A 22,929-nucleotide genomic window follows, 5' to 3' on the forward strand; every position below is an offset into this window, starting at 1 on the left:
CCCAGCAAAAGACCCTACGCCAGGAGCACTCGACTGAAATTGGCCAACCCACAGGAGTGGGGAGATAATGCTCAATTGTTGTCTGAGCCACTAAGATTTAGAGGCTCACAGCGTGGGAGCCATCTGGTAGAGGGAGAGCCCTTGGGGGGTGGGGGGTGAGGGGCACCTGCCACAGGAAGGAAGATACACAAGCTCTGCATCAAATGCTGGCTCTCCTGGTCGCTGCCATTAGCTCTGGCAGGCCACTGAAAGTCAGCTTCCTTATAATAAGGGGCAGATCGGGTTGATCTGCTGGTTCTAAGGAGAGACGATACAGCCAGGGACACGCCCCACTTGGTCCATGTCTCTGGCCTGCCTGATCCCCCCCCAGCTCCCCTTTCTCAGCAAGCGCCATTGGGGCTAGGCTTTAGGGGTCATGGGCCGAGGCGGGGAAAGCTACTGCCGGAAGAGAGCTGTGAGCTCAGCTGGGCCATCCTTCCTCTGGCAGCAGGAGCACTCGGGCACAGGAAGCTGGGGGGCCTAGTGCCTTTGGAGGAAGCACAGACCTGCTGACACCTTGACTTTGGAATTCTGGCCTCCAGCACCAGGAGAGAGTTGACTTCTGCTATTTAAAGCCCTCTTGTCTGTGGTACTTCCTTGTCTCAACACTGGAAAACGTGTGCATTACCTCCATGAATGTTTCTACCAGTCACCCGAGAGAGGCCCCATTCTCATCACCTCCAATCTACAAACTGTGGTGTCCCCCACTTTCCCATGTACACATGAGGGGAGGAGAGCCCCCAAGATCATACATGTACCACTCGTGCCTCGGTCTGAACCCAGGCACTGACTCCACGCTTCCGCGACCTGATGTCCCTCCAGACAATTCCAGGACATCCTCTCTTTCTGTCTCCACCTGAATCCGAGCTACCTCTGCCACAAGCAGCCTTCTAAATGGTCTCCCTGCTTCCACTGTGGCCCTCGTGTCATCCACTTTCCAGGGGGAGCTGGAAGGACTAAGCTCCAAATCTCCCAAAACTGCCCCCACGCACCTGCTGTGCCCCTAAAACTGCCCCCCACACCTGTGTGTCCCCCACCTCTGAACGGCCAGCACCTTCTTCAGCTCTCCCCTCCCTCAGAGAGCCTTCCTTGAATCCCACGACCGCATGTCACCAAACGTGATCTTCATTAAAGCCTGTCACTGTTTTCCCGTCTCTCCATGGATGCGGCTGTCTTCTTGCACTAGAATGCAAGCCCCCCACCTCCCTGGCTCACCTCTATTTCCGAGTGAGCGCAAAATATAAATTATGTGTTGAACGTCGGGACGTGGACATGTCTGCAGATGGGAGCAGCAGGACGACTCCGTACCAGGGAACTTAAAATCAACAAATGGTCATTCAATGTAGGCAGCTGGCCTTCGGGGAAGTAGGCGGTCTTGGGTCCACTCATACAGGCCTGTCCGACTCGGGTGCCCTTCCATCTGCCTCCCAGGGCACCTGGCTGCTGGGAACACTCCCCCATCTCTCCTGCAATGGTCCCATCAGCTGGTCTGCATCTGGAGACAAGAAGGGCGGCCTGGACTCCAGGAACACAGATTGACAATAGGCAAATTATGAAGAGCTCACAGGCAGAGGGCGACCTTTTCCCTGGGACTCCCCCTGCAAGGTCACACTGGCCCTCTGTGTGTCCAGAGCTGTGCTGAGTCCAGGGCAGAGTGGGATGAGCACTAGGGCCCTGAATGACAGAGGGAGTGGGCTCTGGGGGTTATGGGTGTGGGCTGGGCCCTGAGACGCAGGTTTGAGTCCAGTGCTACCTATACTATGGCTACTGTTCTGGATAAGGTACAAAACAAAAGGGAAATAGCCAGAATGGGCAGATTTCAGGTTAATAACTAAGACAGCTTCTTGCATGGGAATGGGTTCCACTTCAGAGTCTGGACACCCCCTCTAGGAGGCAGGAGAGAGGCTTCAAGCATCCAGGAAGGGGCTTGGTTAGACTGGATCAGCTCAAAGGCCCTTTCCAGCACCAGGTTCTGAGACTCTGTGCTTGTGTGATTGCCCACTCTCCTGGGGCCACTGCTGTGCTCCAAGGAATGGCTGATACCTGATGTCCCAGGCAAACCACTCTACTTGGTTATCACCAATCGCTGCTTGTGCCTGTGCTCACTATAAGTGCTATTCGTTCGAGACTTAACCACATTCTGTCGTGGGCAAGACCCATTCCCATTTCACAGACAGGAAAACTGAGGCTCAGAGTAGTTTAGGCAAAGCTCACCCCCTCCCTTGCAGCAAATAAGTGACAGCTAGGATCTGAACCTATGTCTGTCTGGCCACCTCGCGTCTCTGCGGAGTCAGAAGCACGGTGCTACGGGGTGATTCTACAGAGAGGGGGGAAGTGCAATCTTTACTGTCCTTGGGCTCCTGCGGGAAATGAGAACTCCAGCAAGGCGCCAGCCTCTTATCGCAGCCAGTGCGAACCAACCATCTGCTTCCCATTCATTCGGTCTTTTAGCAAGAATCTCTGAGGAGTCCCTCCCTCTTTCCCACAATGCCAGCTCAAGTGGGGAGATATCTTGTACACTCAGCAACTTTCCCCTAACCACGTGGCACCAACATGCCACTCTTGTTTCCAAAGGACGTCCCTCGGCAAAGCTCGAGGAGCCTGGGAACAAAGAGCTCTGGTCACAAGGACGGATGCTGGTGGCCCCAGTACCAGTGACTCGGGCTCAAGGCCTGGAATCCCTAGCTGAGCCGGGTGGGCAGAACCCGGCCTCCCGGGCCCTGTGTCCCTGTGAAATACATCGGGGATGGGGAGGTGGTCGGGGAAGCACAGTATGTGGGTAAAGAAGGAAGTGCAGGGCTGTGTCCCCAAATGGGAACGCGGGTGTTAGGTTGTGGTGACCTGCTGCATTTTCCTTCTCTCCCTGGGAGCTCCTGCCTAGATGTGGTACATGGCCAGATTTTAAGTTACTCCAGGGGTGGCTCAGCCTGCGGACGGTACCTGCCATGGCCAATCCCAAGGGGCCATTCCACCCAAAACACGAGCTCCTCTTTTGGCAAAGTGGTGGTGGTGAATCTCAAATTTAAAACCCTAAAAGCTGGATAATCAGATCTTGCCCAACCCTCCCTTTTAACGGAGTGAAAAAGACAAGGCTCAGAGAAGACAAGTGATTTGTCTGATGCCTCATGGGAGGTTCCAGATGGCAAAGAACAGGGCTCCATTTCAGGAGGGTCTGCTGTGTGCCTTAACAACCAAAATCTCACAACAAAGTCTGTGAGGCGGGGTCTATCGTCATGCCTATTCTCCAAAAGAAGAAAATGAGGCTCAGAATCATGTCACTTCCCAACAGCCAGTGGTCACCCCTGGTCCTCGGGTCTAAAACCGCATTGGTGTGTGCATATGGGTGCCTGGGGCAAAGCCCAGTGAATAAAGCACATCGATTCAATGTAAAGATATGATGGCCAGGTTAATGTCAGTTTCCACCGAGCAGTTACTCTGTATCAGGCACTCTTCCGGGTGTCTCTAAGTATCATCTCATTTAATCCCCACCAGGACCACCCCACTAGATACGATGGTTATGCCCATTTTACAGTAGAGGCTCAGAGAGGTTAACTGACAAGCTCGAGGTTTTACTGCTGAGCTGGGGATTCGAACCTGTGGACAAGGATTTAGGTGGTGTGTGGGGAGCACATGAGTTACCTGTAGGGATTTACTAGACATCACTTTAAATGCTCTCACAGCCCAGCAGTCGCATCACCTTTGTCTCCCCCCTGGGGTGGGTTTTAGGGATCGGCCACACCATGCCTGCGCAGTGCCGTCTCCTCACCCTTTCTCTTTGAGCTCCAGAGGAGCTCAGGGAATCGGCCGCGCAGGTGGCTGGATCTTGGGTAACCAGGCACCCACAGGGTGACCCAACCTCACCATCCACAGCCTCCACCTCTGAAGACCCCAGGCCTAACCCCGGAGCCACCCTGAGATGGTGTTAACTTTTGGTTTAAGCTGGCACCTGCATGAGGATAGAAATCATTGTTGTTTAGAGACATACAAGGTGGGGCGCCTGGGTGGCTCAGTGGGATAAGCATCTGCCTTCAGCTCAGGTCATGATCCCAGGGTGCTAGAATCAAGCCCTGTACTGCACTCCCTGCGAAGCAGGGAGTCTGCGTCTCCCTCTGCCCCTCCCCCTGCTTGTGCGTACTCTCTCTCTCTCAAAGGAATAAGATCTTGAAAAAAAGAAAAAGAAATGTACAAGGTGAATTCACATAAAGCTGAAGAGATCTCAATGAGATGGGTGGCTCGTATCCATGCCAAGTTTCTGGTTGTGGCTACAGATTAGCAAGATGTTACTGTTGGGGGAAACTGAGTGCAGAGCACAGGGCATCTCCCTGTATTATGTCTTACAACTACATGTGAATCTACAAGGATCTCAAAACAATAAGCTTAGTGGCAAAAGGCGGGCAAGATGAAAACAAAAGAAATCCCTCCAAGCAAATTTGGGACCTGAATGTATATGGAACCCAGTCAAGAACTTATCTGATAGAGTTCATCCAAATATCCAAATAACGTACTCATGTATGCATTCAACAAACACTGGCCACGTGCTCATTTTATGCCAGCTCCTGGGACAATGCTAGGGTCACGGAAAGGACATATAAAACCCGTGTCCTCTTGGGATGCACAGTTGAGTGCTGGAGAAAGACGACAGAGTGGTATGAGAAGGAGGACCCCAACAATGACTTCCCCCAAAGAGAAGCGGCCACTCACTGGGGTGGCCAGAGGACCTTCCTCCACGAATGATGGGGGACCTGCCCTAAGCAACAGGAGGCTGCCTCTCTGGACCAGACTGCCCTTGAACCCTTAATCACCGAAGGTGGAAATGGGAAAATTTCAACCTCATATAATCTTGGGCAAGTTACTGAGACCTTCTGTGCCTGTTTCCTCCTTTGTAAGATGTTGATGAGAACAGGGCCTACCTTGGGGGTTAAATAATAATACTCCTGTAACGCCCTCGGAAGAGAGGCTAGTCAAAGGTTTCATGTGCCCTTTTGTTCCCTGTGAAAAGCAGAGCCGTGCGCTACCCAGGCACCACCCCCAAAGCAAGCCCTGACAGCGGCGGTGCAGCGACTTCGTGTGGGGACATCCCTGAGCCCTGCAGCTGGCTCCGCTCATTGACACCGGCGGGGGTGGGGGGGAGGATGCGGAGAGGGCCCCTGCAGACCCCAGCTGAGCCTTGACAGGACTTTCCTGGTAACCCCTGTGCCTGAAAGGGGAACATGCCTCATTTCATAACCTTCTCCAGGTTAAAGATTACCAGTCCCGGGAAAATTCTGTTTCCATCTCCTACCTCGTATGACACACCTTGGCTCCTTCAAGGTCTGAACCACGTGAATCTCTCCCTAACTGTACCGGGGAAAGTGTTTATCAGTTGTGCAAGACGGTGGAACCCTTACAGGAAGGGCAAGGAGAGGCCTGCACACTTGCTCCTTCCCTCCAGATGAACATGCAGACAGTGAGTGACCTTTGGGACAGCGTGCTGACCGGCATGGCCCGAGTTTATGAGCATTTCTCATTCCCAGAAGGAGGCCCAGAATATGGTACGGCCGGTACTCAGGGATTCAGACCCCTGTGGGGGATTTTCTCCCACTTCCCCCATCAACCCGGGGGGGTTGCACCATCAGAAGCGGCCTGGAATGCAGGAGCCGGAATGGTGAGTTTTAAAATCTACACCGAGGGGCGCTTGGGTGGCTCAGTGGTTTAAAGCCTCTGCCTTCGGCTCAGGTCATGATCTCAGGGTCCTGCGATGGAGCCCTACATCGGGTTCTCTGCTCAGTGGCGAGCCTGCTTCCCCCCCGCCCCCGCCTGCCTGTCTGCCTACTTGTGATCTCTGTCAAATAAATAAATAAAAATCTTTAAAAATCAAATCAAATCAAATCTATGCTGAGCCCAACACCACGGGTTCAGCTCTTTACTAATGTTATCGAAAGCATTCTACTGACTCCCAACACAAAGATCTAGGGAGAACCCCCAGAAACCCCTCGAGAACGAGTCACCATGGACAAGGCATCATGGAGAGATGCACTCCCCAAAGCAAACGGCCTCTGAAAACTCTAGAAAGGGTATGGAAAAGGCGTGCTTTTAAGCAGGGTCTCTCTACCTCAGCACTATGGCTCCTCTATCTCCATCCCCACCCCCCACCCCCACCCGGGGGCAGCTGTGACATCCCAAGGTGTCTCCAGACCTTGACAAATGTCCTGGAGCGTGGGAGGAGGGGCAGGGCACCGTTGCCCCCGGAGGAAATCTCCTTCTCTTAAGAACAGTGGCAGGTCATCCCCTCCAAGGGGACCCACAGAACAGTTCCGGCAAAGCAGTTCCAACTCCAGCTCCTGCACTTGGTTTCTGGGGAACAGGGGCAAGTTTGATCAATGGGTCTGAAATCACATCATGGGGTCATGAGGGGGTTCCTGAGGGTGCTCGCAGCCAGCACCCGGACCGCCAAGCACAGCCTAGACCCCCAGGACACAGAGCATGCGCCAACATGGAGCACGGGCCGGCGGAGGTCGGGACGCACAGAAGTCTGCATTCGGCTTGATTTTTACCCCCTGACCTATCCCAGCGTCCAGCGAGGGATAAACCAATCCTTATTCCCAGATGGCACCATATCTCCAGGCTCTGAAACCTCCCTGGAGCTCCCCGCTGCTTCGTACTCTTGCCAACAAATCACTGCCTTGAAAACTCCCGAGGAACACAACAGATGCCTGGATTCATGAAAATAACGTCAGCTTTGTCCGCGGCGTCTGGATCTCCCGTCCCCAAACAGGGATGGAGCAGTTTTAATGAGATTTTGAGGGCTGGTGTATATACGGATCTCTCCCCACTTCCCAATTCTGTAAAATCCCAGTAGACATACGTCTTGATTAAAACCTTAATTACCCCCGGTTAGAAAGAACCCAAACCCCACGCTGGCTACCAAATTAAAATGACAGTGTTCACAAGAGCAGGATCGAGGTCTTGGGCCTAGATACCCCTCTGTGCAGCTCAGGGCATGCATCTGGCGGCGTTTTAGAATCCTGACTCAGAACAGTGCTGTAAAGCTACAGTGAAATTCTTCATCAGCCTGACCTACTCCTTATTTTGAAAAGAAAAAAAAAAGTACGACTCAAGTTTAGAAATTAAATTCGAGAGCTGGAGACTATTATATTTGTCCCTTAGCAGCTGTGTGGTCTCAGGCAAGTGACTTAGGCTCTCTGAGCTTCTGTTTTCTCATCCCTGGAGTGAGGACACCAGCGCCTCCCCAGGGTGGTGAGCAGGGATGATTATGAAGAGTGAGAGGAACAGGGCTGTCACTCCAGAGGTTGTTGCACATTTTGTCCTGCAAAGAAGCAACCCTAGGTATGCAGAAAGGACTCCTGGGACTCCTCTTCATGTGGAGATCTGGAGGTCTGGCCCCACTCGCTGTTCTAATTTCCTCATACAAGTCCTTCCCCTCCCTCTGCATTCTCCCATTTGGATCTGGTGTCTTTCTCATGTAGGCTTCTGCCTCAGAGCTGTTGCACATGCTGCTCCCACTACCCCCAAATGCTCTTCCCTTGCTTCCGATTCCTTAATTCCTATACAACTCATGACACACCTCCTCCAGGAAGCCTTCCCTGACCCGTCCCCTCTTCACACACTCTTAGACCCACAGGCCTCTCCCTCTTATGGCACCACCCCATTGCCATGGCATCTGTTTCTATAGTTATTTGGTTCATGTCTGGCTGCTTACAGGACCGCAGAACTCTTTATGTTGTGCTTGTACTTAAAACCATATCCCCAACATTACACTATCTGGGAGCACATTAGGCCCTCAGTACATTTTTGTTTAAATGTTAGTATCAGTCTCTTTATTTTTTTTTAAAGATTTTATTTATTTATTTATTTATTTATTTGAAAGACAGAGAGAGATCACAAGTAGGCAGAGAGGCAGGCAGAGAGAGAGGAGGAAGCGGGCTCCCCGCTGAGCAGAGAGCCCGATGCGGGGCTCAATCCCATGACCCTGAGATCATGACCTGAGCCGAGGGCAGATGCTTAACCCACTGAGCCACCCAGGTGCCCCAGTAGCATTCTCTTTAGAAGGCATCTGGCACGTTCCATCATATTCCAGTGCTACTGTGGTTAAGACGACATGACAAGGAGGTCAAAGACAAACACCAATACAACAGAACTGAGAACAGAAGAGACTACGGCAAAGCGGTGGTGATATTGGGTCAATTAGATTATCTCTAGGGAAAGAAAAATTCGTCATGATCCTCCCTAATGCAGGACATAAACATCAACCCCAGGTGGTAACAGATCTGAAAGGTAAAACGCAAAGGCTTAAAAACAAAAACAAACAAACAAAAAACACGCCAAGGCTTTTAGGAGGGGGCACTGTGGATGACCTTAGGTTACTGAAATAGGACACAAAAACCATTAACCATAAAAGAAAAGATTAATAAGGTGAGCCATAAAAAATTAAAAATTCCAATCACCAGAAGTCACCAGGAAAATGGGAATCACACCACAGGACAGGAGCTATTTGGAAAACACACAACTGCCAAAGGGATCATTATCAAGCGTGACAAAGACTCCTACAAAGCAGTTAGAAAAAAACCCCAGACAATTTAAAAGAAACATGGACAAAAGATCTGAATGGACGCTTCATAAAAGAGCAAATCCAAACGACCAAGAAACACATAGAAGGGACGATCAAATTCAGTGAGTAAGTAGGGAATTTTATTTATTTTTTTGTTTTTTTTTTAAAGATTTTATTTATTTATTTGACAGACAGAGATCCCGAGTAGGCAGAGAGGCAGTCAGAGAGAGAGGGGGAAGCAGGCTCCCCGCTGAGCAGAGAGCCCGATGTGGGACTCAATCCCAGGCCCCTGGGATCATGACTTGAACCGAAGGCAGAGGCTTTAACCCACTGAGCCACCCAGGTTCCCCAGTAGGGAAGTTTTAAAAACCACTACACACCCACCAGAATGGCTCAAATGACAAAATACAATAGCAAGTCCAGGTATCGGAGCTGGATGGGATATGCAGCAGACTGGAAGTCTCACGCAATGGCTGGTGGAGGCCGAAATCGGGCAGACACTTTGGGCTCATGGCAGCACTATGTGTAACCAGCCTTGCTGTGGATCCCATCGTGTTTCCTCCTTCATAGAGCGAAGCCCCAACCCTCAGCGTGATGGTATTTGGAGATGGGGCGCTTGGGAGATAGGTGGGTTGGGATGAGGTGGCGCTAGTGGAGCTGTCATGGTGGGATTAGTGTCATTGTAGGGAGGAGAGACACTGGGGTGCTGTCTCTGCCCTGTGGGGACACAGTGAGAAGATGGCCAGGATGAGAGCCCTTGCCGGAACCGGACGGGGCTGGCACCCTAATCGTGGACCTTCAGCTTCCGGAACTATGTATTTTGTCATGGCGCCGGGGCAGATGAAGACAGGTCTCAAACCGCGAACAACGCAAATGCAGCCGTGGGGAAGATAAGGGAAATGAGGGCCCGTGCACACCCTGACAACCTGCCAACAGTGAAAACGAATGGACAAAACTCTGGGGCGTAGCCTGGATAAATCCCAGATGTCCCGGCATGCGGGAGAAGCTAGACGCAGTGGAAAAAAACCGACAGAACTAATCTGTCATGAAGCATGCCTCCCCAGGTAGTACATATACAAGAGCGCTAGGCCAGGGCAAGGACAGACTCTGGGAGAGAATGGAAGGGCTTCCCTGCGGCTAGAATCATGCTTACAAAGGGCAGAAGGAGCCTGCTGTTTCCGGCTCCCGGAGGGCAGTCTGCTCCCTGACTCGGCTGCATTTATAGGACCGCTAGCTCCCCGAGAAAAGACTGAGTCGTTCTTTTTCGTTTTGTGTATGTTTCCATATGCATGTTATATTTAATAAGAAAAAGGTTTCCAGAAAGGATTTGGGGGAAAAAAAAACCCTACACAACATAGCTTTTGATGCAGCAATTCCACTTCTAGGAATTTATGCTCCGGAAATATTTGCATGTGTGTGAAATAACTATGCACATCGCTGTCTGTTGCTGCCTCCTCCGGGATGGCAAGATACTGGGAACGATGCGGAGCCTGTCAACAGGGGCTGGTGGGATAAGTAAGTAGCCGACAGCACGGAATTTTCTGCAGCCATGGAAAAGGGTAACAAGAGCCCCGTGCAATGTATTAAGGATAAAAAAAAAACAAAGTGTGAGGGGCACCTGGGTGGCTCACTCTTGATTTCAGCTCAGGTTGTGATCTCAGGGTCTTGGGATTGAGCTCAGAGGGGAGTCTGGTTAAGATTCTCTGTCTCCTCTCTGCTCCTCCTCCCCTAACAAAACAAAACGAAAACGGAAAAAACAAAAAAAAAAGAAAAAACCCAAAGTGCAAAACAGTGATCCCTTTTAAAATAGTGGAGCTGCCTCGAGGGAAAGGAAGAAGCCCAGGAGATGTGCATAAAGGAGGGAAATTTACTTTTCTTTTCTTTGTAAGTTCTACTGTTGGAGTATTTTACTGCGTGCTACCTGGCCTATTCAGAAAATAAATTATCACTTAAAAACAGAGTAAGTACATATAGAGTGGACAGATAAAGGCATGGGAAGGGAAGGAGCCAGATTCTGACTCTCTGGCCCTCGGAGGTCACACATTTGAAGATGGGTTTTGGAGCCAGGCAGGTCTCGGGTCAAGTCCAGTTTCCGGGCCTTCCTACCTCGGACCTTTGCCAAGGAATTTAAAACCCTCTGATTCTGCCTTCATCCACACGAGGACCTTCCCATCTGGGTACTGAAAGCGTCAAATGAGATCATCCAAACAGAGCCTGGTGTCTGGCAGGTAGAAAGTATTCAGCCACGTTCACCCTGACCTTCCTACCCGGTAACCGCCAATACGTTGTTCATTGTGGCCATTTTACAGATGAGGAAACTGAGGTCCAGAAGTCACCATCTCCAGCGCCTTCAGGAAGCCCACAACAGACGTGACCTTTCCCTTGAGCCCACAGGAACAACGAAGAAACAGACCCCAACCCATACTCCCGGCAGGCCCTCGAGTGTGCCCCTTGAGGTGGGGCACTCGGCTGAAAGAGATCAATGACTACTAATAATCCGAGCTCTTTGTGAGCTTCAGACTTTCCTCTGCCTACTGCTGGTCTTACTCAGCATTTCTGACTTTTTAATTCTGCTTTCTCATTTGCCACAGCAGCTGGTCAAGGGATAGGACGTTATTATTCCCGATGACTGAGAAGTAAACAGAGCTCAGATGGAGGGTTGGGGGATGGGGACGATGGACACAGTGGCACCCGTGTGGCTCAGGGTCAGGCCCGGGGCCTCGGAGTCCGTATGCCTGGGTCACTCCGTAGACATGGTGTTGTTACTCTGAGAGCCAGGGCAAGTCTGCCACCCTCTCTGGGCCTGCGTTCCCACCTCTGCAGTTTGACCAGTCTTTCCTTCAGGGACATGACCAAATATACCCCTTAGAACAGCCCTAGCCATAGCCCTAAAATCCACTGAATCCTAGGCAAACACAAACAGCCACTATTTATGAGTCCTTGCATCAGGGTAGGCAGAGTCCAGGGTCTTCAGAACATTTCCCCTCTCCCTCTAGCTTATGGTTACTCTGAGATCCTAGCTCTGAATCCTTCCCACACCTTGTCCCCAGAGCAGAACATCTACGTCCTTGTACGTGCCGCTCTCATGTGAGCCCTGCTTTTGGTCCCTGGGAGGACTGTGCACTTAGGGCTGGGGCAGGATGCCAGGCTCGCAAACCCCACGTGCAGGCGGTAATTTGCACAAGCGCTCCTTGCCTTGGTGTGCTCATTTCCAGCCCGTCCCCAGAAGGGCGCTCAGCCTGCAAAGCCAGCAGAGAGCTATTTACAGCTCTGGGCAAGGAGAGGGGAGGCAGGCTCTGTTCCCACACAGGAACAGCCCTCCCGAGGTGGCTTGCTCTTTTGGCTGCTTGGAAGAGGCTGTTCGGCCAATCCTGTCTCCAGAGGAGTTTTGAGGTCCTAAAAGCTTTTGCTGAAAGGCCAGGGATCTGCCCCAAGGGTTGCCTGGTTCCCTCAGGGAACTCGTGCTCAGAGGCTAATGGGAGAAGGTGTCCCTAGGCTCCCTCCAGTAGAGCTACTAATGGGTTCTAGAGATCTAGGCAGAGGACGGATCTGTAGGCCTGTCAAAACCATGGACAGCTCTAGCTACTCTACTACCACTCTAGGTCAGAAATGGACAAACCGTGGTGGAGGGCTGGTGGTGGGGGAAGACATCCGGTCCACTGGCCCATCTATGTAAATAAAGTTTTATTAGAACACAGCCTTGCCCATTCATTAGACTGTCTCTGGCTGCTCGTGGTACAGGTAAGTAGTTGTGATTGTTAACTGTATGGCCTGCAAAGGCTCAAGTCCTTACTATCTGGCCCTTTACAGAAGACATGTGCCAAGCCTTACTCGAGGTGATATCCCTGTCATCTTGTCTTTTATCAGGCTTCTCTGATCCACCTATAGTTGGAGTCTGCTCTCCACCCAGCTTCCGGAAGGATCTTTCTTTGGTGCTAATCAAATCAGGTCACCTCCTTGCTTAAAACCCTTGCACGGTTCCCTACTGGTCTCTGCGTCAAGTCCACACACTATCATCAGTCACCTGGGTGTCCACGACCTGGCCCTCCTGCAGCTTCCCCTCTCCTCATTCACTCACCCTGTGCTCACTGAAAGCCTCCACCATCCTCTAAACACTGGTTTTATGGGGGGAGGGGAGGAACTGTGTCTTAATGGAATATTATGCATTATCTACATATAATACAAACTTTCTGGTTATCTGGTTCTAGCCTTGTTCGTTATCTTTGAGCTATTTTTTCCAATTCTTTGTAAGTAATAGCAAAGTGATAGACGAGCAAATTCTGTCGTGTCTGATCATTTTCTGCTTCCATTTGCAATTCATCTCAACACACCTTTCCTCCATACATAATTGTGCTTTAGTTGACTTCACCTTTGAACTGGTTCTAACATCTACTTGGGCCCCTCACTGAGTGAGCTTAACACAATCCTAATCCAGTGCTTTTGTGTCTGCATAGGAGTCATGATTTTACTCTTTTTTAATCTGAAGACTTCTTCCTTTTTTTAAAGATTTTGACAGAGAGAGCGCATGCGCATGCACAGAAGCAGGGACAGTGGCCAGCAAAGGGAGAGGGAGAAGCAGGCTCCTCGCTGAGTGGAGAGCCAGACATGGGACTCAATCCTAGGACCCTGGGATCATGACCCGAGCCCAAGGCACACAAGATGCTTAACCGACTGAGCCACCTGATACCCCTGAAGATTTGTCTTTTTTACAATTTTCAGTGATGTCTCTGAGGCTCTGCTCAAATTCTCTCTGTTTCTCAGTCTCTCTGAGACTATCTGTCTTGCCATTTCTGCCTGCAATTTCTTCCCTAGCATCCCCAGGGTTTCTCTGAGTTCCAGACTCTAAGTTCTCCCAGCCTCCCCAGGATGCATCTCGCTGAACGGCAGATGTCTGGTCTGTCTCCCCACAGTCAGCCTAGAAGAACCTCTGGTGTAGCAGCTGGGTCTCTATCTCTCCCTCGTCACACACACACACACTCCTAGTACTCTGCAGGACACACGGAAGTTGTGCAACTAAAGGCCACAGTAATTAGTGAATGGACTTTGGGTGATGGGACCACTCACCAGGACAGAAGCCACTAAGGGCAAGACCTTGCTGTCTTCACTCAATACCAAATACACAATGTCAGCGTCTGGTGTCTGTGGAGTACCCAATAAAAACTTGTTGAGTAAATGAAAGCATACCACTCAATTTGTTTCTTGGCTTGCTTTTCTTTTACTTTTAAAGATTTTATTTGAAAGAGCAAGTGAGTGTACAAGTAGGGAGGGGGCAGAGGGAGAGAGAGAAGCCAGCTCCCCATGGAGCAAAGAATCCAGTGTGGGGGCTGGATCCTGGAACCCTGAGATCATGACCTGAGCTGAAAGCAAATGCTTAACCGACTGAGTCACCCAGGCTCTTGGCCTACTTTTAAGTCATCTCCCATTTTTTCCCCTGCTTTGGAAGAGCAAGCCCAGCCACTTCTGAATGCCACCCTCCCGAGCCATGCTGTGTCACCACGGTGGCCCATCAACCCCTCAGGGTCCTGCTCCCCTCGAGGGAATGGATGGCAATCTCCGTTCTGCTTCATGATCATCTTGTGACCTTGAGCAAGGCCCTGCTCCTCTGGACCTCTGTTTTCTCACAGGTCAAGCCTTCGGTTCAGACATTCTAAGAGATAAAGTGCATGAGGCAAAGACAGGAACGACCAGAAATGCCCGTGATGTTCCAGCCGGACCTCATTTATACTGTATCAAGCGCTGCCAGTGGAGCTCACTGGCAAAGCTAAGCAAGGCCTCGCTCTGAGTTGTGGGGGTGACAAAGATATCCTAGGACAAGATTTCCAAACTTGAATGTGACCACGAATGCCAGCTCCCACCCTTTACCGCCAAACTGGGACACTATTAAATTGCAGATTTACATTCTGTAGGCCTCTGTAGGGTCCAGTAGTCTGCATTTCTTTTCTTTGTGTGTGTGTGTTTTTTTAAGATTTACTTATTTATTTTAGAGAGAGAATGAGCGAGCAGGAGGAGGGGCAGAGGGAGAGAGAGAGAATTTCAAGCAGACTCCCCACCGAGTACAGAGCCCCCCTCAGGGCTTAATCCCTGAGGTCAGGACCTGAGCTGAAACCAAGAGTTGGTCACCTAAACAATTGAGCCACCCAGGCACCCCCAACTGTCTGAATTTCTAATGAGTATCCAGATGCTGTGATGCTACGAGGCACTGTAACACATTCCCAGAAGTGAGGAGCTAGGACACAGTGGGTCCCAGATTTGAAGAAATTCTCAGTGTGGCCACGGAACAGATTTCCAGCACACTGCCAATAGTCCAAGGTAATTAGCACGAGCGCCTAAGTGGGAGGAGTTGGCAGTTAAGTCTACAGACCCCTGAGAAAGGACAGGTTGGCGAGGTGGGGGATTCGGGTACAGGGTTCTCAAAGAACATGGAAACCAGGTTGGGAGCGTTCTGCCAGGCCAGTGACTCTAATGAATCCCCAAGTCTGGTGGTGAGGCCCACCAATCTGTGAGTTAACAAGCCCTCCAGGGCTTCTTATACTCAAGCGTGAGAACCTCTATGCTAGGAGGAGAGAAAGGATAGAATATTGCAGTTTGAAGAACACTGTTTTGTTTTCCCATAGTAGAATTTCAGGCACATGTCTGGGCGTTGTAAATTGTATTCATCTATTCATTCGTCCATTTACACACTCATCCATCCCTTTATCTAACCAACAAAGTGGTTGTGTCCGTGCATCCATCCATCTATCCATCCACCCATCCAATCACCCACCCAACATCCAAGTATGTCCTGAAGGTCCACCATGAACCCTCTTATGCACAAGAGACAGGACTGAAATTGTAGATATACACACCTATCTTAGCCTCTAAACCAGTGGTTCTCTACCAGAGACAAGTCTGCCCCCATGGGACATTTGGTGATGTCTGGAGACGTTTTTGGTTGTCCAAATATGGGGGGTGGGAGTGTGCTACTGGCTTTTAGTGGGATAGGCATCAGGGATGATGCTAAACATCCTAACACGTGCAGGATAGTCCCCAGAGTTAGTAGGGTTGAGGTTGAGAAACTTTGCTCTAAACTGGGAGCCCCTTGGGGGCAGTAACTATTATAGTCACCTTGGTATCCCAAGGTCACAAGACAGCCTGACCCACAGGAGCTGAGCAAATGCCTCCATGCAAGAGGAAATGGCAATACAACACACAGTAATGTATATAAAAAGTTCTTAAAACTCAACCACAAGGGGAGCCTGGGTGGCTCAGTCAGTTGAGTGTCTGACTCTCGACTTTGACTCAGGTCATGGTCTTGGGGTTGTGGGACCAAGCCCCACATAGTGGAGTCTGCTGGGATTCTCTCCTTCTCCCTCTGCCCCCACATGCACCAGCTCTCTAAATAAATAAATAGAATATTAAAAACAACAACAACAACAATAAAACCCCAACCACAAAAGACAACTCAAAAATGAGCAAGGGACTTAAATAGATGTTTCTCTCAAGAAAGTACACCAATGGCCAACAAGCACACGAGGAGACGCTCCATGTCACTAGGGAACTGCAAATCGAAACCACAACGAGATACCACTTCACACCTGCTGGAACGGCGGTTACAGTAATAATAATAATAATAATAATAATAATTGGAAAACAGCAAGCGTTGGTAAGGATGCGGAAAAATTGGAACCTTCGCACGCTGCTGGTGGGAACGTAAAATGGTGCCGTTTGGCAGTTCCTCAACAGGTTGAACAAAGAGTTACCATGTGACTGATCATGTGACCTGACTAGTTCATGCCTGGGCATACAGCCAAAAGAAAGGAAACCCAAACTGCCTTTAAACCAAAACATGTGGGGCACCTGGGTGGCTCAGTGGGTTAAAGCCTCTGCCTTCGGCTCAGGTCATGATCTCAGGGTCCTGGGATTGAGACCCTCATCAGGCTCTCTGCTCAGTGGGGAGCCTGCTTCCTCCTCTCTCTCTGCCTGCCTCTCTACCTACTTGTGATCTCTGTCAAATAAATAAATAAAATCTTTAAAAACAAATAAAACCCCAAACTTGCAGGTACGTGTTCGTAGCAGCAGAGAACACTAGGTGTTGGAACATTGTTCGGTGAATTCCCTCAGGGAGATACTCAAGCCGGCTCGGTGATGAGCAGGTCCTATTACTGCCCGCTTCCCACCTCTTTCCTTTCTGCTTTCCACTATTAACCCCTTTCCAAAGTTGGGGAAATAAAATGCTGAGAAGTGTAGTGGTCCCGTGACACGGTCATGCTGGCAGGAGCCCCGTTCAGTTGTGGGCGCTGTGACCCCAGAGCCCACTGGAATGCTGACGAGTTCCCTAGAGCCAGGGCAGAAGTTCAGCCTGGGACAGGGAAGCCTCAGATTCCTCTCTCGTGGCTTCCGAACTCTCGGGAAGTACAGAGGCCCAAGTTTCAGCCACTGAGACTGCTGGCATGGCACTTCCCCAGAGAGATGGACAGGTCCAGGCAGGAATGTGCGGTCCGCAGACCTCACCTGCACCCAGTATGCTGACCCTGGGAACAGCGGTGGGGCTCCTCCTGTGGGCTGGGGTCCCATGGCCATACCTCTTGGCAGAGTGACTCAGAGCAAGTCTGTCAACCTCTGGGTGCTGTGCTTTGCTCATCTGTAATGCACGGGAAGCCGGCTGGAGGGTTCCTCCCCTTCGTCTTCCCCCGTGTGTATATTCTTACATATACATCTCTCTCTCTCTCTCTCTTTTTTTTTTTTTTTAAGATTTTATTTATTTATTTGACAGACAGAGATCACAAGTAGGCAGAGAGGCAGGCAGAGAGACAGAGAGAGAGGGAAGCAGGTTTCCTGCGGAGCAGAGAGCCCAATGCGGGGCTCGATCCCAGGACCCTGGGATCATGACCTGAGCCAAAGGCATAGGTTTTAACCCACTGAGCCACCCAGGCGTCCCTACATGCCTCTTTTGTGCCCCTTTCTTGCCTGACTAATTCTCCTACGCATTCACATGTATCTTTTTTTTATACTGTATATATTAATTCTGCAACTTTATTGTTTTCACTAAACGTCTCGGGGAACTTTCCAGGTCAGGAATGTACATCTCCCTCATTTTTCTAAAAAGACTGCTCATTTCCCCGTGTGAACGCACTGGGCTGTAGCCCCTCCCTGTGCTGGTGCTGCAAAGTTCTGCAGTAAACGTTCCTGTGTTCGCCGAGCTACATGCACGAGTGAGCACTGCTCCAGGAGAGTCCTAGCGGTGGGAGGGCAGTGCGAGTTCTGGAAAAGAAGGCCAGAGGACCTTCTGAAGAAGGCTTCAGAACCAGGTTATTTCTGAAACTGCTGCTGGCATGAACATTTCTTTGACCTCTAGCAGGGAAGGGGGTAATGCCCTTAGGCAGGCCATTTCACCCCTTTGAGCCTTAGTTTGCTCATCTGTGAAATGGGAGGCCGGGTCAATGCACAGTAAAGTTGTGTTGTATGTGAAGGACTGAGATCGCTGTTAATGCGGAGAGGCTCAGCGGCTAGACACCACCCCCTCCATCATGCAGGAAGCAGAACAAGGAGGCCCAAGAAGGAGAAGCATCAAGGATATGCAAAACACGTGCGTTAGGCCAGCAGTTCTCAGTGGGAGAGGCGGGTGTCATTCTGTCCCCCAGAGGACGTCTGCCAATGCCTGGAGACAGTTTAGTTGGCATAGCCAGACAGGCTCGTACTGGCATCTAGTAACGAGGGGCCAGAATGGAACTCAACTCCCTCAGTGCACAGGATGGCCTCCAAGACAGAGAATTATTCCGCCCCCAATGTCCATACTGCCAAGGATAAGAAGGCCTGCTCTGCGGCTCTCTCTTATCTGATGCCTGCCCCCCAACAAACCTCATTCAAAGATGAGGGAAGTGAGCCCCAGAGAGGGAATGGCCTGCCTGAGGCTCCCCAGCCATACACTCTTGGCTCATCGGACCACCGCGGTCTGCGGTCCTAAAAGCACAAAGGTTTTATGACTTTGCACTTGAAATCATAATCATTGCTCCCACCCATTTGTTGCAGAGGCTACACACTTTACGAGGATTAACTCGTTTTATGTAGATAAGGTTAAAAATCTCTTCAAGATCACACACTAAGTAGCAGATCTGGGCTCTAGACCCAGATAAGAGGAGTCCAGGGACCGATCTCTTGACCCCTATGCACTCCAGCCCCCCTCATGCTCTGAACTTTGACCTTGGCAGCTTGCACAGGGCTCCCTCCTCTAAACTGGAGCATAACTGCCAGCCCTTTAGCTGGAGGCAGGGGGAAGCCCCTGCCTCAAGACCCTCCCATCTGCAGGGACCTGGTCACTGTTGCCCAGCTGGGTGGTTCTGGAGCCCTGCGGCCAGTTTCAGCTCTGGCCCCATTCAGTGCCTCAGGAACAAAAGCTGTGCTCTGAACAGGGGTACGAGATAGCTGCAGGGACAGGAGGGAAGGGGCCTGTGCAAAGTTCCCGGAGCAAACCCAGCTACACAACTGAGGCCCCGGCTGCAGTCTTGGGCACCAGCACATTGCAACCCATCTCATCCACCATCCTCGGTCGATTTGGCTTTTGGCAAGTGTCAGTGCGGTGGAGGGCTCAGCATAAAGCTCCCATGGGGTAAGCAGTTAAGTGCAGACCCCCAGGAGTGGAGTGGAGTGGATTCTACAAGGTGGTCTGCTGGCGGGGGGCAGTGCTGCATTTCAGCTCTGCCCCCTCTAAGCTGCGCAACATTCTCGGAGCCTCTATACAACCTCTGACAAGTGGAGAGGTCAATCCCAGCAGTCCCAGCTGTAAATGTGAGGACCGGAGCTCCTGTCCTGGATGCCAGTACCCCACAATCCTGGGAGAGACTGTGACTAGCTTTGCAACCCACTGGCCGGATGACCTTGAGCAAGTATCTTCCCCTCTTTCTGCCTCTGTTCGCTCAACCTTCAAAAGAAGGCGCAGGATCTTCAATCTAGAAGCCCTCTAGAAGTCCTTTAATCCAGAAGCTTAGAACTCCAGTCTTACCTCTCCCCGGGGCTGACCTCTTTGAGCATCCAGGACACGCATTTCTCCATACCTCATGTCCCAGGTGCAGCTCTAAAGAGCAAGGCAAAGCTCCTTGCCTTTCTCGTTCCTGTCCTCCACGCTTGCCTGCCGGAGAAGAGCTGTTCGGCCCCCCCTGAAGTCACCAACACCCTGACCCTTAGCCCAGCAAAGCCAACACTCTCTCCAGCCAGTGGATGGCTCCTGTAGCATCTACCTGCTCTGGCCAAGTGCCCAGGGAATTCTACTGAGCAGTGCCCACTGGAGCTGTGGGTAAAGGGGCAAGCTGGGGTCTTCCTCTCTGCATGTGACACTCCCTTCTCCAGGGGAGAGGTTGGACTGCCTCAGGGGAGAATATCCTGAACACCAGCCCTTTGTGTGAGGGGAGTGGGGGGCGGGTCCCTGGTGGTCCTACTGCCTCAGAGGCCATCTCTGCAGTCAGAGTTCAGAGGGCAGTAGAAGGATCCTCCCTAGGCTCAGGATCTTGGCTTTAAGGGCTTCATTCTTATCAAACCTCCTCTGGACTCATCTCTGGCCAGGGCGGGAGAAGAAAGGTGAGATGGAATTAGGTGCAGCAGTGAGGTGTGGGAGTCTAGTCGGTAAGGATGGGATTTGGGAAAGGCAGGGGGAGTGGGTGTAGAGTGCTAGTGAGAGGCTGTCTCTTGAAAGGGTTAGAGAGAGGTGGAGTGAGGTGGGTGACTCCGTCCTGATGGGTGGCCAGACCCTTGTCCTATTGCTGAGTATGAAAGTCCCTGGCCTTACATTTGTTGGAGGAAGACGGTACCCTCCCCAATGTGCTTTAACGGGGTGGTGTTTGCCGCAAGCATTTCTCTGTAAAGGGTGGGAAGGGGGTCTTGGGTGGGGTGGGGGAGGGGAACGGAATCATCATTTATCTGAAGACAAATCCCAGAGTCCAGATGCTGAGGTGGGGTAGGCAGGGAGATCCCTATTGGGTTTGAGGGTGACATGCAGAGTCTCTGCCCTGAGATTTCCCTGTCTTGAGGAAGGGCTTATTTCCCAGAACATCTGGGGGCTTTCATTTTCCCTGGAGGGAGGATACTGTTATCTGTGATCTATCTATCTAAGACCCTTATCATTCCGAAGCATGGGTGGGAGAAGAGATCCAAACTTAGTTTCTGAGGGAGGCGGAAGGTGCGTCCGTCTCCGAAGAGATTGGGGGGGGGGGCGCCTAGATACGTGCGGAGGTTGGACCCCACTTTGGGAGGGTACATTCCATTCCAAGGGGTAAATTAGGGAGCGGAATCCTATCTCTAGAACCTGGGGCTAGGACTGAAAGAGCCCATTTCTGATGGGAAAAGAGGCTATTCTGCTCTCTGGATGGTGAGAGACCCTCTCTTTTTGGGGGAGGGGACCCGCGTCTCCAGTGGATGAGGGCCCCGATTCTGGAGGAAGACGCCCCGTTTTTGCTCCCTGGATGCATGGCCAAAGGACCCGTCTCGCGTGGACGGGCCCGCCCCCACGCTACCCGGCGCGGTGCGCTTACCTCAAGGCCCGGGCTCGGGTCTGCGGACTCGGATCTGCGGGGCTCCGACTTGAGGTCCCTGCGCTCTGAGCTCCGGGTGCGTCCAGTCTCTGCCCCACTTCCCCCAGCGACTCGCGGGGTTTCCTGGCTCCGCCGAGCCGCGCCGGCCAATCAGCGCTGCCGGCCCCGGCCCTCGTTCGCGCCGCAGCCAATGAACGTGCCCGCCACGGGCCACCGCCCCCGGGGGGGAGGGGGAAGGCAGGGCGGGGGCAGAGTCCGGCCTCCGGGGGCGAAGGAGCCGGGGGCCTGGAGGAGGGACCGGGAGGGCCGGGAGCGAGGGTTAGGGCTGGGGAGGAGGAGGCTGAGGACCCTCGTCAGGCCGGAGGGGAGCCTATCTGATGGAGGCTGGAAAGCGCGTCTCTAAAAGGGGGCGGCTCTATAGGTTGATTTCACCTAGACCTTAATTACCTCCTGTCCTCTCTATCCTGGGTCCTGGGGGCTGCGAGTGAGTGTAGTTGCCTCACCTGCACCCCGCGCCCAGGCTCTGGAACCCGAGATCCGGATTCAGTGTCGTATGATGCCCTGCCCCTCTCTGCACCGCCACCCTCCGGGGCGGGCGTTCAGGGCCCTCTCGCTCAGCCCTCCCAGTTGCCATTCGCTTAATACCTCCTGCCCAACCAGCTCCACGAGAGAAATAGCTTGTGCACCCTGAAGGCAATGCAAAGAGCACTGGACTAAGAGTCCATGGTTCCGTCTGCATGATCTCGGGCAGATCACCCAACCTACCCCATTCTCAGTTTCCCTAAGAGCAAAGGAAGACGATAGTGACAGTACCTCCTTCATGGGTGTAAATGAGATTGTAGATGTGATGAAGGTGATTTTATATAAATTAAAATGCAATAGGAAAGCTAGTTAATATTAAAGGGTGAACGACTGATAGCCCAGTAGCTTTCTAAAGGGATTTGGAAAGAGGATGCATTCATTCAGTTGTAGAGTCAAAGACACACAAACTGCCCATCAGAACAACATGTGATCACCAAGAGCTCATAATGAATGAAAATTCCAGACCCTAAAAGGCCACAGAAGAGCATAGCTTGGTTTTCCCTGTTCATCCTGATCAGTCATTGTTTCTTTAGTCTGCTGGTATCTTGCAGGAACCTGAGATCCCTCCTTTCTGCTTTCCAGGAATCCAGGCTACCCTACCTCTGGTTAGGCAAGGACTGTTGTTCTAGGAATTAAGACAAGTAAAGAACAAACAAATAAGCAAATAAAAAAACAGCCAAACAGCAAAACAAAATAAAAACAAAAACCAAAAACCAAAACCAACAGCAACACACTACCTGCTCTCTGGTGTGGTCTATGAGGATAGGGACCAAAAAGAAACAATAAATAAGAATCATCCAAAGGAACAGACAGAAAATATAATTGATCCAAGGTTCTGCTGAAATTGAGAGAGCTTTGACAATATTTTTTGGCATGTTAATCCTGCCACCTTGCTTGCAGAACTTTATGAGGCCTGGGTTATAAATCTATCAATTTTTCCTTAAAATCTAAGCCATGTAGATAATCCTCTTTACTGTCCAAAACCTGCCCAAAGAAATAAAATGGTCAATGAACATAGGAGGAAATTAAGTTTGTCAAAGAAAGGCAGGCATAAGAGATGGAAAAACGTCATCTACCAGAATGGCCTAATTTTTATTATTATTACTACTATTATTTATAATAGTAGGTTATACTATATATACTACTAGTAGTATATATATACTATATTTATACCATATATGTAATAGTAGTATATACTATACTATATAGTAGGGGGTTTCAAGGAAGTGGACAATTTCATGAATTGCTGATGGGAATACA

General features: G+C 51.0%; 1 protein-coding gene across 1 annotated transcript in view; it reads right to left on the reverse strand.

The window, feature by feature from the left end:
- ABAT (4-aminobutyrate aminotransferase) overlaps positions 1 to 21,236 on the reverse strand; it is an 81,160-nt gene extending 59,924 nt beyond the window's left edge. The window contains exon 1 of the mRNA XM_059154940.1: positions 21,088 to 21,236. The gene's annotated coding sequence lies outside the window, so the exon portion shown is untranslated. The remainder of the gene's footprint in view (positions 1 to 21,087) is intronic.
- Positions 21,237 to 22,929: the final 1,693 nt, after the last annotated feature.

The sequence above is a fragment of the Mustela lutreola genome, chromosome 17 (genome assembly GCF_030435805.1).
Source record: "Mustela lutreola isolate mMusLut2 chromosome 17, mMusLut2.pri, whole genome shotgun sequence".
NCBI lineage: Eukaryota > Metazoa > Chordata > Mammalia > Carnivora > Mustelidae > Mustela > Mustela lutreola.